Below are 15,340 nucleotides of genomic sequence, written 5' to 3' on the forward strand. Positions count from 1 at the left end.
GTGCAGGTGGAGTCCTGGGTGTCTAGCCGCAGTACGAGGGCAGCCAGGTTCCTGGAGGCAGGATCCTGGGACAGAGTAAATCATGTCAGGGGCTGCCGGGCTGCAAAGGCAGAGGGGAAGGGGAACATCAGCCACCCCCCCACAGGGAGACTCGCTTGACTCTGCAGCAGCAGCAGCACATCTGCGGTCATCTTCCCACAGCTGGATATCTAAACTAGGTTGACTTTTTGTACCTTCTGGAAATTTGGCAGACATTGTGTGCCTTCCCTTGTCTCATTTCCCTCGCTTCCTTCCACCCAGGTCAGGGACCTGAATAACTGAAAAGTGAAAAATACAGGCAGAGAGACAAATTTCAAGTGGCTATGAAGCACAGAGTGGGTAGCTCAGTCTCTGCAGGCTGCTGGGAGCGTTCTGGGCTGCTGCCTGTGGAGTGGTCCCCTCCTCACCAGAGCAAGGCAGAGCACCACAGACTGACCACCTCATCTCATGCAGGTGACACCTCACAGAGATTCAAAAGGGTTTACTGAAAATAAAAATGGATGTGGGGGAGGGGCAAGTAGCCAGAGAAACAGTGATTGAAGTACTTGGCAATGAAAGGTTGTATCCTAACAATAAGCCACCCATCAGACAAGATTTGATACTTCCTCACTTCTGTCAGTTTGACTCCATGATTTTCCTAATGTAATGTTTTGCAGGTAATGTAGGAGACATATCTGTAGTTACAGGTAGCTAGATGATAAAGGAAAGTGGAGAAAACTGATGAAGTGTATTATTAATAATAGCCTATTCCCTGCCTCTATTAATGTCTCTACAGAGAAGTCCTAAGAATGACGAGGAGTCTGGCTGTGTGGGCCAATACCTTTCATCAGTATTTGTAAGCAATGCAGAGGACAGAAATCAAAAAACAGATTTTTGCAGTCCAAGCTTGTAGAGGAAAGACTTCTAGCTGTTTTCCATCCTTAAGTACTGCACAGTGATCTCTGGTGCATGCTGTCCTGCTGTCTGCAAGCATTCAGAAATTATGACAGACCTTCAGTATCGCACAGCATCTTATAAAACAGCAGTGTAGATGGTGGTGTGTATGTCTGCCAGCATCTTCTCTTCTGGTACCTTTTAACTTCACATTTCTAAGCATTTCCTTTGCAATGCAAGGACTGTACAAAATTCCTCAGAAAAAGTGTTGCAAGTTGAGTTCCTTGTGGAATCACATGCTTTTAGGACCTTAGGCTTTAAGGAGTGGCAGCAGTTGCAGGATCATTTAACAAACCATCTGCAGGTGGCTGGAGTATGGTGGTGGTTCCTTTGGTGATGTAGTTGCAGCAGTGTCATATTTGGGTTGTGTGGCTGTTCCTGCATCTGTGACCCACAAGAAAAGAGTATCTTAAGAAACTGCCGTGCTAGATAGGCATCACAAGGAAAGACTATTAAAAGGTGCAAATAAATGGTAACTGAGTGGTAAGAGGACACTGCCACACTTCAAGTGAGCTCAGGTGGGTTTTGTGCTGAAGGGCGATTGACTTGGTTCAGATGAAGCTGTTGCGACGAACAGGGATTTCAAATTAAACATGAATATTTTAACCATGCTAGAAACTTTTTTTTCCTCCCTAGAAAAGAATTACAATTGAAAAATTGAAATGTGTGGGGATTTTTCCTCTTTCAGTTGGAAGCGCTTGGCTGGCTCCTCTTTGCTTTGCTTTTGGAAACAACAGTCTGTTGCTAGATTATAGACTATCCTATTCGTTATCTCCTTGGAGAGTGAGAGGAGTGATGTGTGCACTCCAGTTGCATTCTGGTACTGAAAAATGACTGAATGGTTTGTCTGTGGCCATAAGTAGGCCTGCAAAAGCTGTACCACAGCCAGTCAATGCATATGCAAATCTCATCCTCCTGCTCTGCAGCAGCACTGCTAGCATAGCTTCCCTTTCAGAGTATGTGTGGCAAGAATCCAGCATACCTAAGATATTGCTGGCCATGTGAGACATGCATGTATTTCCAGTTAAAGCATCCCCCATTTATGCAACCCTCTTTTTTTGCTTAGTTCACTAAGTAGGGATATTTATGGCTCCTTGACATTATTGCTGGCTTTCTCTCTCACCATCTTTCTACAGGGGGTAAATAAATCCTAGTTCTTGACTCAAAGGAGAAGACATCTGCTCATTATTTTACAGTGATTGCAAATCTTCTTCCTTTAAAGCCTTTTCTAAACATATATTCTCTAGCTTGGGGATGTGAGCCCAGTGCACATTTGTCTAATGTGAATCTCTGGCTGTTCTGTGCAAGCCATTTCCTTGTGCATATTCAGCAAGAGATACTTCCGATGGATCCGTGATTGCATCTGCAAACAGTATATATTCAGGCTATTTTGGAGGCCAAGAAGATCCTGAAAGACTGGGAGAATACCAGGCCTGAATAAGCATTGCCTGAGCCATTACGCTAGCTAGCAAAAGGTTAGGTCTGTTCCTTTGTCCGGGTTGTGACAGCTTATCAGACTAACATAAAGTCCGAACTAAGATCCCACAGAAAATTTGGCTTAAAGTGTCATCTTGAGTACAGTTACGGATGGTAGCCTATGCCAGAGCTCTAGCAGCAGCAGGGCTACTGCCTCGTAACAGGTACAGGATTTTCCTGGAGGCCAGGTGGAGGACAAGACTTGGCAGAAAGTAAGATCAAGATTATCACTTTCCCCCTCCCCTCCTTTCCCAAGCTGCAGAATTCAGTAGAGAAGGACGGAAGAGAAACTGCGAGCAAACGTGCAGTTCAAAGCCATAAGTACAGCAGCGCTTGTGAGGATGCATGCAGTCTTCAGTGGGCACTGTTGATGGGTTTTTTAAAGACTGTTTAAGCCCTTGGGTGCTACTAAAGCTACCTGATGTGCAGAAAGCAAGTCCCTTGCACACCAGAGAATATTGGTCTGAAGTGTCCTGATTTGATCAGTGCAGAAGCAATGTTTCATGGGTACATCTCTGCCAGATGTCACCATCCTCCCTAATCTGCAGCCAGAGCAGTAGCTGACAGTGCTCCTTAGACTATTTCCATCAAAATGACCTCATACTATTACTCTCCTATGGTCCTCACTAACCCAGCTCATTCTGACTAAAATGAGGTGGAGAGCACTCTGCCAAGCAGCTTTGCTGGAATGCCTGTGCTTTGGCACACTGCAAGTTGGCGGTGAGCAGAAGGATTTTCTGTGGCCCAGCTGCCTGCAGTGTGCACAGCTGTCTAAAGGGAGCATGGCTGGCTGTATGGCACGCAGCTGTCCGCATGGCACACAGCTGTCTTTGGGATGCGCTGTTGTCTGTAAACTGTCCCTGTGTTCGCATGGCACACAGCTCTCTTTGGGATGCAGTTGTCTGCAGACTGTCTGTGTGTCCGCATGGCACACAGCTGGCTGCATGGCACTCAGTTCTGCCTGGGGCACAGCTATCTGAAGGTGCACAGCTGCCTCAGGGTTCACAGATGTCTGTGGGGTGCACATCTGTCTCAGGTCACACAACTATCTGCAGCTGCAGAATTCCAGCAGCGCTATTCTTCCCTAAGTGGATTCACCTTAATGCAGTTTAATTGAGCCTATCCAAATTCTTCCCTTTCCTTAGATCAGGTTGACTTCAGTGGATTCCCAGTAGCTGCCAGGGACACAGCTTTTGCAGTTCTCAAATCGGGTGGGAGCGCGGGGGATACATTTAGTGAGGGCCACCAGAGATGACAGTTGATGTCACATAAGGTGCTGCCCTGCCTGTATGTGAAGACTGTTGAAATCTTGGCAGAATCCACAATTCCAATTTTGCATGGCATCACAAAGGTCAACAACTTGGAAGGACAGACTCTGAGAAAGGGAATAGGATCTGAAAACTAATGTGACACCTGTCAGGAAGGTTTTAGATTGAGCTTGTCTTGCCCGGGGCAGGAGAAAAGATCAGATGATTTGTCAAAGTTCCTTTCAGCACTATGAGAGCATAATAAAATTCCTCATGTGAAATACAGAATTTTACTTCTATACATGAGCATGGACAGAATATTTAATAATACCAAATAATTAATATTACTACCGCCAGTTGGCTCAGTGATTCACTGGAGTTGGGAAACGTGCCAAACCTATTTCCACCTTACCTGCTTTTCCACCTTCACTGCATGTGTGGCAGTAATTTGCAGGATGACAAAGGCTTCCTGGCCAGCACAAGTACAACAGCCTTTGTAGGGTCTGGTTTGAGTTTTCTCAAGACCAAAACACCCCAGGAGGGAGAGTCATCTGGTAAAGAGAGCAGCTGCATTCTCCATGCAGGCGAGCAGTGATCCTGTGGCACACCGCACCTTCTGCAGACTGATTAACTTCAGACCTCTGCTCTCTGCATAATGAACTGTACTTTATGGACTGGCAGCTGTATTACGTGGTCTGTAGTTGGCAGCTCTCCCCCCGGTGTATGACAGGGCAGTGCTGGAGGGATGAAAAAGTTATAAAGCCTGGCAGGTCACAGAGATTGAGAGCAGGCTGGAGAGCAGGGCTGCGGAGCAGGGGAAGAAGGATGGGATGTGCAGAAAGGGCCCAAGCTAATGGGGAAGGGAAGATAGGTCCCCGGAGACAGGGAAGTGAGATGGGATGCTAGTGTATACTCCCGCTGGGGATATGCTATCTTGGGATCAAAGTTATTTACAGGATTTAATTCCTTCCATTGGCCGAATCTGATAGCAGAGAAGCTAGAAGGCACTGTCAGGCTGCAATCCTGTTGCAGAGAGACTCCCAAGGCTGAGTGAGCCCTCCTGCCCTACCCTGGGTATGCAAACCACTGTCTCCTGCTTCCTGGGTTGCTGTGGCCCCCCACAAGTCAAATCCTGCAGAGGGGCTGTGCTGTGGGAGCCAGAGACAGGAACTGCAATTGGGCATGTAGTGCCAGGGTCTAGTTCGCAGCAGAAATCACAATATCAGGAGCCTGGTGAAGGTAGGGGTGCAGGGGAGGGGTGTTGCTCTGGGGGCTTAAGCATCCACATTATGTACAAACCATGCTGGGCACGTTCCCTCTGCAGCCCTCAACTGCACAGTGAGGACATCTCCTTCAGCATATTCCTGTAAAACAAGTTGCATTTCAACTGCATAATTTATAACACCTATGGTACGAATAGCTGTTCCTCCTGGGTAAGCTTGGTACAAATGGTACTGCAGCTGGGCTTCTCCTGAGGAAGTTTGTTCACTGAGGAGGGAGACACACATCAGGGGGCTGCAAGGAAGAGAGAGGAAGCACATAGCAAGGGGAACAGGACAACCGCCCTTTCAGCAGCCAGCCTATTCAGATTTGCTGAATGGAACACAGAACTGCACTCGAAGGCTGATCGTGCCTTCCAGTCACTACCAAGCAGGCAGCTGTTTCCGCAAACTTTATAATGACTCCAAGATTTCTTTTCTAGGAGTGTCACTACCTAACTTACAGCCTGTTATTTTGTATGGGGGAATAGAGTTGTTTCTTTTCCTCTGTATGGGGGATTAGAGTTGTTTCTTTTCCTCTTTTTCCTTTTAAAAGTTACTTTAAATTTGCAAATAAAACTCACTTTGTTCATCACTCCATTGCTCAGTAACCTGAGGTCCTCCTGCAAGTCTTCTTAGTCTGCGATAATCCCTGCATTGTCAGTAAACTTTGTCACCTCTCTTCTTGCCTCTTCCCAAATTGTTACCAAACCTATCATGAAGAAACTGCAGCTGAGGACAGTAATCGTGCAAAGAGCATTTGTCAAACAGACCATGTTATGGTCTGAACATTGTTCCAGGACTGGTATACACGGACTCCTTTTGCAAGATCAGAGTGTGGACTAGGAAAAGAATTAACAGGAAAATTAAAAAAAAAAATAATTAATATAAATACAGCTCTGTAGATATTACAGATATAAATGAATATTAATGGAAACATTGGAGGTTGTTGTTAATGAATAAATGTGGTTAGTCTCATTCAGGCAAAGTTGGAGATGATGAATACTAATTCCTTCCGATCATTTCTTTTTCATACCCAGCATTAAGAATGTGACTTTTGTGAGGCTGAAAAAAATGTTCCATTTGCTACATTTAAGAAAAAAAAAAAGGAAGGGAAAAACCCAACATAAGCAAACCCAAAACGTTTGGGTTTATAGCAAAGTTCTGTGAGCTCTCTTTCAGAGAAGTGTCATGTTAACTGGTTCTTTTCTCGCAGAAGTCCACGTCTCAGTGGTGATCTGCAGGACATTAGAACACCTTGGCAAGAAGAATTAGAAATCTAACAAAGACTTTTTTTTTGTTTTTATAGGGGCATATGTTTGTACTGTAAAATTACTTATGTAAATAAATATCACAGTGAAGCATGCTTTTTAAACTGCTTGCGAATGATAACTTCTGTGGTAGCACTGCACAAAATGATCACAGGATTGTTCTCCAACAGGTTAGGTGTTTTTTTGATTGGAAAAAGGTGAGAAACACCCTCAAAGTGTAATAGTCAATGGGATCCTGTCAGTAGGGTTTGGAAGGATCTGGGTCTCACAGAGCTTTGCAGGAATGACTGAAGAGCCTTGCTGCATGCCATACTCCATCATAATAGGTTGGCCTCTGGAGTTACATATGTGTGTATATGTATATACACACACACAAACACACAGAACACTCGTGGTCTCTCGACAGTCACTTCCACAAGACCTTGCCAGAAAAGTCACGTTGATGGGAGCTTGGGAAATATCTTCAGTAATTCTAGGCAAGGTAACTTTTCTCTATTACTGAAATTGCTGAGTAAAGAGACTTTCTGCTGGACCAGGGAAATATAGTTTGTCCCAGAATATCCCAGGCTTAGATTTAATGGTTTTAATCCACTGCCTACTTAATTTACATATTATAGCAATTGACTCACATCTAGGTGAAATTCAAAACTGTAGGCCACTATTATTCTGTTCCTCAGGCTTTCCCTGGCAATCACATGACATTTAATAAAACAGCTAGAGGTAGAATAATCCCATCATAATCCCTCAATAGTCCCAGCAGCCCTGTAACTTTGGAATGCAGATCCATTCCAGACGATATTTCCTTTGCAGTAGGCAAGGTGCTGGCATCTAGTGGGTAGAGGAAAAGTGATGAAAAGGACTTGGCATTTGATGTAAAGTCTTAGGGGGCGTTCAGCTGTACTATTGCGTCTTGATTGAGGACAAGGGAGTAAAAGCAGCCAAGAAAAGATCTTTTCATCAAAGTGATGGTTTCCAGCATTCCTCACAGGTACTAACAAGTAAGCTTCCATGTTGGTCCTTCCTGCCCCTAGTGTAGGGTATGACTTGAATGTAAGCACTTGTTCTTGTAAAAGTTTGGGAGAGTTTTCCAGGCATCACTTCCTGGGTGACTTTCAGCCACTGTCTAGCACTGCTGGAGCAAAGCTGAGCTTCTCAAAGAGTGGTAGTTGTAAATTTACTTAATCCTACCTTACCACCTCACGTGACACCACTGATGGAGCAAAGAACACATGGAGAGCTACCTTGCACTCTGCAAGGTTAGATAAGAAGGGAGCAGAAGGATTTTCTGCCCCCATCCTGGACAAGTTCACAGCCAGCTCTGGGTCACTTGTTATCATTCCTGCCATAGAGTTCTAGGAGAATTCGGAGCTGTTCTAGTGTGCAGAAATGTTAATGAAAGACATGTGAAAGCACTGAATCTCTATCCTATGGGAAACTTGGATATTTTAGCTTGTCTTTTAATCTTGAGACAAAAATGAAAGGAGGAAAGGAACTAAGAGGAAGGAAAAGTCACAAGAATTAACATATTTGTGGGATGGTAAGACCCCAGAGGTGTAATCTGAACCCTCAAAAATGCTATTTTTCTATGGATAGGGAAGTGCTGATGGTTTTGATGTAACAAAACCTCTAATAAGAGCAACGTTTGGTGTTTCAAAGGGTTGATGTGAGAATGTGGGAGGAGTATGGTGCTGATGGGGTCAGATTGCTCATCCACTTTCCTACAATCACAGGCGTGTCCACTGTAACCCTGGTATTTGCTTGAAAACATAAAAATCAGTCTGAAAGTAGATCTTTTTTCCAATTTTGTTACATTCAAAATGTTGAATCCTAAATATTACTGCTTCTCATTTCTAGTAATAATATAATTATACTTATTAGCTCTTGTACCGGCGTTGCTTTTTGTCTCTTCCTTCTATGCAATTTCTGCCTATTGTCACACAGTATTTTTGAAAGGTGTCACTACAGTCTCTTCACCTGTTTTAATGAGCTGTGCAAATCAGGCAGGCTGCTTTAGTTTATTTTTGCACAGGACAAATTCTTCAATTTCCTGAGCATCCTTGTAGCTCCTGTCTGTACTGGGTATGGATGACCAGGTGTTTGCAGACTAGGTCTTATTGGACCATTACTTTCTGGCATGAATATTTCCCTCTTCACATGGAAATACTTCTCTTCATATAGCCTCAGGAAACTTCTGCTTTCCTCAGTCAATATTGTAATCCTGACTCTGAGTCATCCTGTATGTAGGAGCTGCAGATCTTTGTTAGTTCTCAGTGATGGACTGTCTGCTAAAAGTGCAGTTCTTAAGCCTAATCCTTATTGTACAAATTTATGTGGAGAATTTTTATCCCATTTCTCTTATGCTCGTTCCTGAGATCATCTGATTCTTTCTGTATGTACTATAATGATATGAAAACTGGCATTTTCACATGTCTGCTTTCAATTAAATCTGTGATTCATAAGAAGTTCTGTATGAGGCATGTTTTTATTGTTTGTTTATTCAATCAGTTTTCATAATTATTTGCTTTAATTTTTTTCAGCTCTTTTTTGACCATACCCCGCCACTGTTCTGGAATTGTATTTTGGGGCTGGGTTCTGGTCTCAGAAAAATTGTATAAATCTAGTGTAATACCATGCAAACACAAAATGTGTCTTCAGAAAAAACTGGAATAACCTTCAGTATTGCTGAAGTGATTCTGGGTTAAGTGAGATTGGATTGTAGCCTAGTGACTCTCCCCACTGAGAGAACTTGAGTAAAAGAATCAGGAATTTACCCAAAACTCAGATAGCATTGCACAATAACAAAAACATACTTTGAACTGGATGCTCTTTCTTTGGCTTGAAGCCAGTAGGAGGTTGCCAGCAGAGTACAGCCAGCTGAGAGGCAGGGACCCTGTCATGGTATCTCTGAGCAACCACGGGCAAGACATCAATTGTTTCATGAGGTACTTAAAGGCCTCTGAAGGCTGAGGCCTTTAGTTCAGCTTTTCGAAGGAGCTGGAGAAGTAGACTCTCACCTGATAGGATCCACAAGAATGCCTCAGCAGGCATCAAAAGCAGGTGCAGGTTTACTTGGAAGGATGATTGGAGGGGCTGTCTGCTCCTCTCACCCAGGGACTGGTTTCCAGCACTGTGCTAAGGCTGCAGGTCTCATGAAAAGAAAGAAACTGAGAGCAGCACAGCCCCCCCATGGCTGCATCCAGCCCTGAGCTGGTTGTAGGAGCTTCTGAAAAATCTCACTAAGCGTTTGGATGGATTTTTAGTCTCTAAGTACTTCTGGCACTTTACTCCCTTTCTTCTACATCAGCATTTGCATCTGTGAAAGAGAAACAATTTCACTTCTCTGCCAGGGTGGTGGCTAGGAGCAATGCATTTGTCAGTGTGAAGGGCTGCGATACTGTAACAGAAGAAGTTATAAAGTCCCTGAGACGTGCATCTCTGTGCAGCAAGCCTGGGATTTCTGCCAGCATTGTGGCAGGGCTGATTGTTTGAATTAAGCCTCAACATATTTGCAGGAAGAAAACTGTAAACAGAAAATACAAATGTAACCATTGTTATCTGCAACTCAACTTTCAAGGGTGTTGCCACATTATAAATCTTGACTGCATGTACCTCTGCCGTTTCTCAGGTCTGAACCAAAAATATTTACTAAGGAAATAATGTTTGTAGTGATGATCTCAGACTAGCGCAACTCATTAGCTAGTAATGTGCCTGCAGGCGGTACTAAAGATTCAGTCCATCTGGAATTAAATAGCAAGGGATAGCTGGAAGCTCTATTCAATACTGATGGTGGGAAAAGCCTTAAAACTCCTTGATTGCAACACATGAAAGCTGTGAACCATCAATAACCAAAAAAATATGATGTGCCAACTATAGCAAAAGTAACAGCAGGGCAGTGCCATTATTTGGGGTCATTCCACCTTCATCTTGTCAAGAAACGAAAAAGGAAGACCATGACATAAGCCAGATCTCTAGCAAATCCCTCCCCTCTCAGTAGGACCTAATTGGCATTAAATACTGAATGTGTCTGGACTTAATATAACTCCTTTACTCTATTACTTCACCAGCTCAAGCAATAGAAAGCTTCCCATTTCAAGGATTTATAGGGAATAGCTTGCTTTAAATACTTCAGATATCAGAGGCCCACATTCTAAGGGATATTTAATAAATTATCAAAAAGATTATACCTTGTGCCAAGCAGGGAAGGGTAAATTATGTATGATTAAGAGAGAATGGGGCTCTTTTCCATATAATAGATCTTTTTAAAGCTTCTTAGAACTGGGTGCAAACACTGGAAGCCTGTCTCCATCACTGTCAGCAAGGTCCTTGGGAAACATGCAAAGCACAACAGGGGAAGGGTAAAGTTCTTCTGTGTCATCTCTGACTGTCGAGCCCAGTTTAGGGCAAGTGGGGAATTGAGGCTCCATTGCCATTTTGCTCTATGGCTTCTCTGCTAGCAAGGAAGAAGTAGGGAAGGTAGTGGAAGGCTTCACGGACAAGTAGAAAGTTAAGTATATATCCCAAGCTCGTAGCAAGCTGCTTGAGAAGCAGAGGTCAGATGCTGAAAGTAGGGGTTTCCTTCTGGATTCACACTTGGTTGGCAGCCCTGGCCATGAACATGATGTTATTGCAGTGAAAACAGTATGAAAACAGCTGTCTCCTGCCTTCTACTCCATCTGGCAGCTCCTTTGTCTTTCAAGCCTCTCCAAAGCAGAATGCCCATTTCCAGTGGATCCAACTACAGTCTGGGTGGTGTAGGACAGGGCTGTCACACCATGAGGCTGCTATTGTGCCTTGCAAATGTGGGTGATGTTATTATGGAGGGAGCAAGTTTTGACCCTGTTAGCTGCCAGGTGTTCCTGCAGCTCCTGGGGCATTGACTGGAGCCAAAAGTTTGCAGTCTGTATTAATAAATTAAACATTTGAGCACTTGTGACCAGTTGATGGGTTCATAAAATGTAAGATGGAAAGGAACCTCGAAACATCATCTAGTTTAATGTTTCTTTGCCTCTGGTCTACAAAGCATCAAGAGACTGTGAAAGCAATGTAAAAATTCTGTTGTAAAATCATACCCATTCACCCTACATACTGTCATGTGCGCCAAAACATAGTGGGGGAAACTAGACATAGCAAATGAGTGCTCAGAGCTTAGCTTCATTTTTATTCAGAAGTAAATGAAAAGTGTTGTAGTAATGTGGCACAGGAGGAACTGCAGATTCCTCTCAGATTATTTGCTTGGCCTTCGATTTTAAAAAAAGTCATTCAGATGCACTACTTCAGAGTCTCCGTGTTTTCTGGAGAGATCAGCTCTAACTATTAATGAGAGAAGTTTGTCTAACCTGTATCTGAGCTTCCTGGATACACCTCCTTTTCCCATGTGAAAGTCTACCTGTGCAGGACCAGAGGAACCTGCTAATATATCTGAGCTTTCCAGTAGTGGCGCCAGGAGGGTGATCCCAGCCAGGCTGCCTGAGGACCAGAGGTCTCAGTCTCACACAGACCACTTGTGTGATAGGAAGTTGGTGGCTTTGGTTCAGTCGTGGTGCCTCAAGCATTCAGGAATCCAGGAAAGCGACAGGCAGGAGAGACTGAGCGAGCTCCGTCTTACTGCAGCTCTACTAATGTCAACACAACAAAATCAGGAAGTAATTTTTTTCTATTTTTTTAAAAGGGAGTAATGACTAATTTTTATTTAGCCTTTTTTGTATTTGGATTTTAGAATTTAGGTTGTCTCACTGACTACTTGGTATGACATGTATTTTTATATTTCACTTTTTATATTCCACCAACCAATGCTGGGCCAATGTTGGGAGTAGACAGCAAACAGGGTCCCTGTTCCTCAAGCAATTCAAACCTGAGTACAAACGGTCAATTCCTTGAAAAAATTCTGCATCAAGGGACTAAGGGAAAGCAAGACAAATAAATGCTTCATCTGTTGGCCACAGCTCACCTAAAACTAAGATTCACTCCCAAAGTTGCAAGGTCTTTTAAAGAAGATTAAACAATGCTTGCTTGATTTAAAAAAAAGACTTATTTTTAGTAGCTTTGCCCAACTATATCTGCCATAAGGACAGTGCTATTATTATGTGCTATTACTCTGACTTTTTACAACCCTGGTATGCAGGGACACCAGCCAAGAGGTACCACATGGTGATTATAAACTGAGGGCAATATCTCCTGGCATTGCTAGCACATTTCTTGAACAGTATTTAAGGTCAACTTAAGCATGTGTTGCAGTAGCCTGAATCTTGAGTTGGGTAGGGTATGTATATGTATTAACAAAAGAATAACAGTATTATCTGTCTTTTGGGATTTTCTGAGTCATATTTTGAAAATGATGACACATTAAACTGTACTTTATTTCACTTGATTTTACTTACACTAGTATATAAATAATGTTTGCATCATAATGTGTATAAATTGTCAATATATGGACAGTCAGCTGTCAGCTAGCTTTGGAGGGATTTAAGGGAAGGCATAGAATCAGTGCAAGTGATGCTGAGGCAGGAGTACACGCAGCTGGATTAGGTCTAGCACTACTAAATCTTCCCAGAACCTATGTGTGGTGTGGTAGTGTAGCAAAAACCAACTGGTATCCTGCAGAGCTGGGCCTGCACTGGATGGAGCTAATAAATACTGGTGGGCCCCAGCTGGCCTTGTGCAGAGGGAACCACCTAGCAGACGGCGTATCATGATCCCCAGAGAAGTCCACAGTGTGCACATTTTATCCTTCTTTTATGCAGGTATCAAACCTCTTTCCTTTTTTGGTAATTCATTCATGGAGCACATTTCCAGGGGAGTGGTGAGATCTAAAAACATTGTTTCCAGAAACCTTGGGCTGATAAAATGCTCAGAAGATGGAAATTGTGGTATAAAGCGTCACTGTATTGATCTGGTTTTGTATTTTGCCCTCTTGGGAATGACAGGCCTGTGGCATTCCAAGATAATAATACAGCCTGGGTTCAAAGGCAACACTTAGCTCAAGGAACAGATAAATGCAGCAGCCTTTTAGTCTGAACTCCAATTGTACAGATCCTTGCACACTTGGATGCTTCTTCAGCCACTGGAGTTCCTTGATGGTGCTGGGAACATACCAATATTTTAACAACTGGTAAAATTGAGAAATCAAGATTTCTAGAGCTCACTGACCACTTTTAGGTTTCTCAGCCTTTTAAGCAAGTGCCCAAACTTTACACAATTTCAGTAATCCAGTAAGAATCAAAATCTAATTTCCCCTCTTTCATTTTGGAAAGGGATATTGGATCAGAGAGAAGGATCTTTTACTTGTGTTTAGTATATCCTCCTTGCTTTCATGCTGTTAAGCGCTGGATGTTTCCTATAGGTGTAGAAGAAGCCAGCAGTTGAGGTCAGCGTTAGAAACAGGACCCAGGTGATGCCACTAATGGTATGATTAAAGCTGCCATGTCCATTTGCCCAACTGGTGGCTTTGTCCTCCCAGTCAGTGCTCTGGGGGCTAAGTTATGACAAGTCACAGATCTCTGGGACTTCCCACTCTTGCAAGCACCACTTTATCTGCAGTCCCTTTCAAATCCTACCTATCCTGAGATGGGAGGGAACTTCTGAACTGGCCATTAAGTTGGAGTTGGCAAAGACTCTGTTAGTATTTTAATGCAACATTCTGCTTTGGGACCCTGGATCTGTTAGTTGAGGACAAAAGCAACAACAGAAAGCCAGGCATTCCTGAGTGACAATGCAATTTGTATGTGGCATCCTTATGTTACCCTCCTTGTGTAGCATGGAACTCTTTAGAGACCCCTCTTTGATCTAAGTTGAACTTTAGCCCTTTGGAGTTCAGAGGTTATGTCAAAAACTTTCTTTCTGGCTTTTAACATCTGCAACTAAAGATTTAAGCCCTAATAGTGACAAACTCTCATTGTTTTCTGTGTGCAAGGATTTAGATGGGATTAAAAATCAGGTCTCTGCAGCTTGCTGCTGGTAATGATGCTTCTCCTGGGATCTTTAAGCCTTCAGGAAGAAGCATAGTGTCCAGTCCTAGTCTGCATGCACGTCCTGACCAAAACTTGCCTTGTCCAAACACATTTTGGTGCTACAAATTAAGAGGGATCCCTGCTTATCCCATCTGCTTCGATTTTTCTATGTTTCTGTTGGCTGATGGAGTTTAAAGATGTGTAACAAACTGCCAGTGCCCAGAGAGCTTCCCATTGCCTATTTTCCCATGATTTCCTTGCAGGAAAAGAAAGTGTAAACATTTTGCTCATGGGTATCATGACCAAATTCAACTTGTAATATTACCAGTTCAAGTCCAGATGAGTAGATGCTCTGTGTTTCCAGTGAGTCTCAGCCTCTATTAAGGAAAAATGATAGAAAATGAAGGCAGACGCTGCCAGAAAGTATCTCTTCCCCTGTAGGGAAGGGAGAGATTGAAAGAGATCATCTGGCAGTGCAAAGTATTTTGCCTAGAGATATTTTGGAATGGTTCCCTAGCCACAGTGGGCAAATACTCGTGCATCTCTCATCTAGGCTCTGTACATATAAGTGCAATTAATGCACCTAACAAAATCCAGCCTTTTTAAAAAAAAAACAAAAAAACACAATAAATCACTTTAGCCTGTCAGCTTGTATGTGACAGCTTGATCTACAATGAAATACAGGGAGAGCAGAGCCTTGCACAGTAGGATTGCTGTTTGCCTCCATCATTGCCAGGGAGTAGATCCCACTTGGACAACATGGCTCTGTCTTCAAAGTCTAACATGGAGGACCTCCTTAGGGCAACTTGAAAGCACAGCAGTTTGGAACGGAAAAGGCCAGGGTCACAGTGGAGCATAGATCACTCCCTGGGAGCAGCCACACAGCCTACAAGACACTCAGCACGTCCTGGAAGCCTCTGAGTTGCAAGGTTTCCTGCATTAACTAGCTGGCTGCTGGATTGCTGAAGTGGGTGCTATAAATCAGCAATACGCTTTTTGATGACACCAGCATGCAGGGTTGCAGGAAGGCACTTGCATAGCTGTGCAAACCTAATGTCATATTTTTTTGCCCCAAATGTGAAAAGAAGGATCTCAATCTCATTATTGCTCATGCTACCCTAAAAGTACCAAGACTCCTAACTGCTATCCTGTTCAGTCATAGCAAAGCA

This window comes from Cuculus canorus, chromosome 7 (assembly GCF_017976375.1).
Source record: "Cuculus canorus isolate bCucCan1 chromosome 7, bCucCan1.pri, whole genome shotgun sequence".
In the NCBI taxonomy this organism is placed as follows: domain Eukaryota; kingdom Metazoa; phylum Chordata; class Aves; order Cuculiformes; family Cuculidae; genus Cuculus; species Cuculus canorus.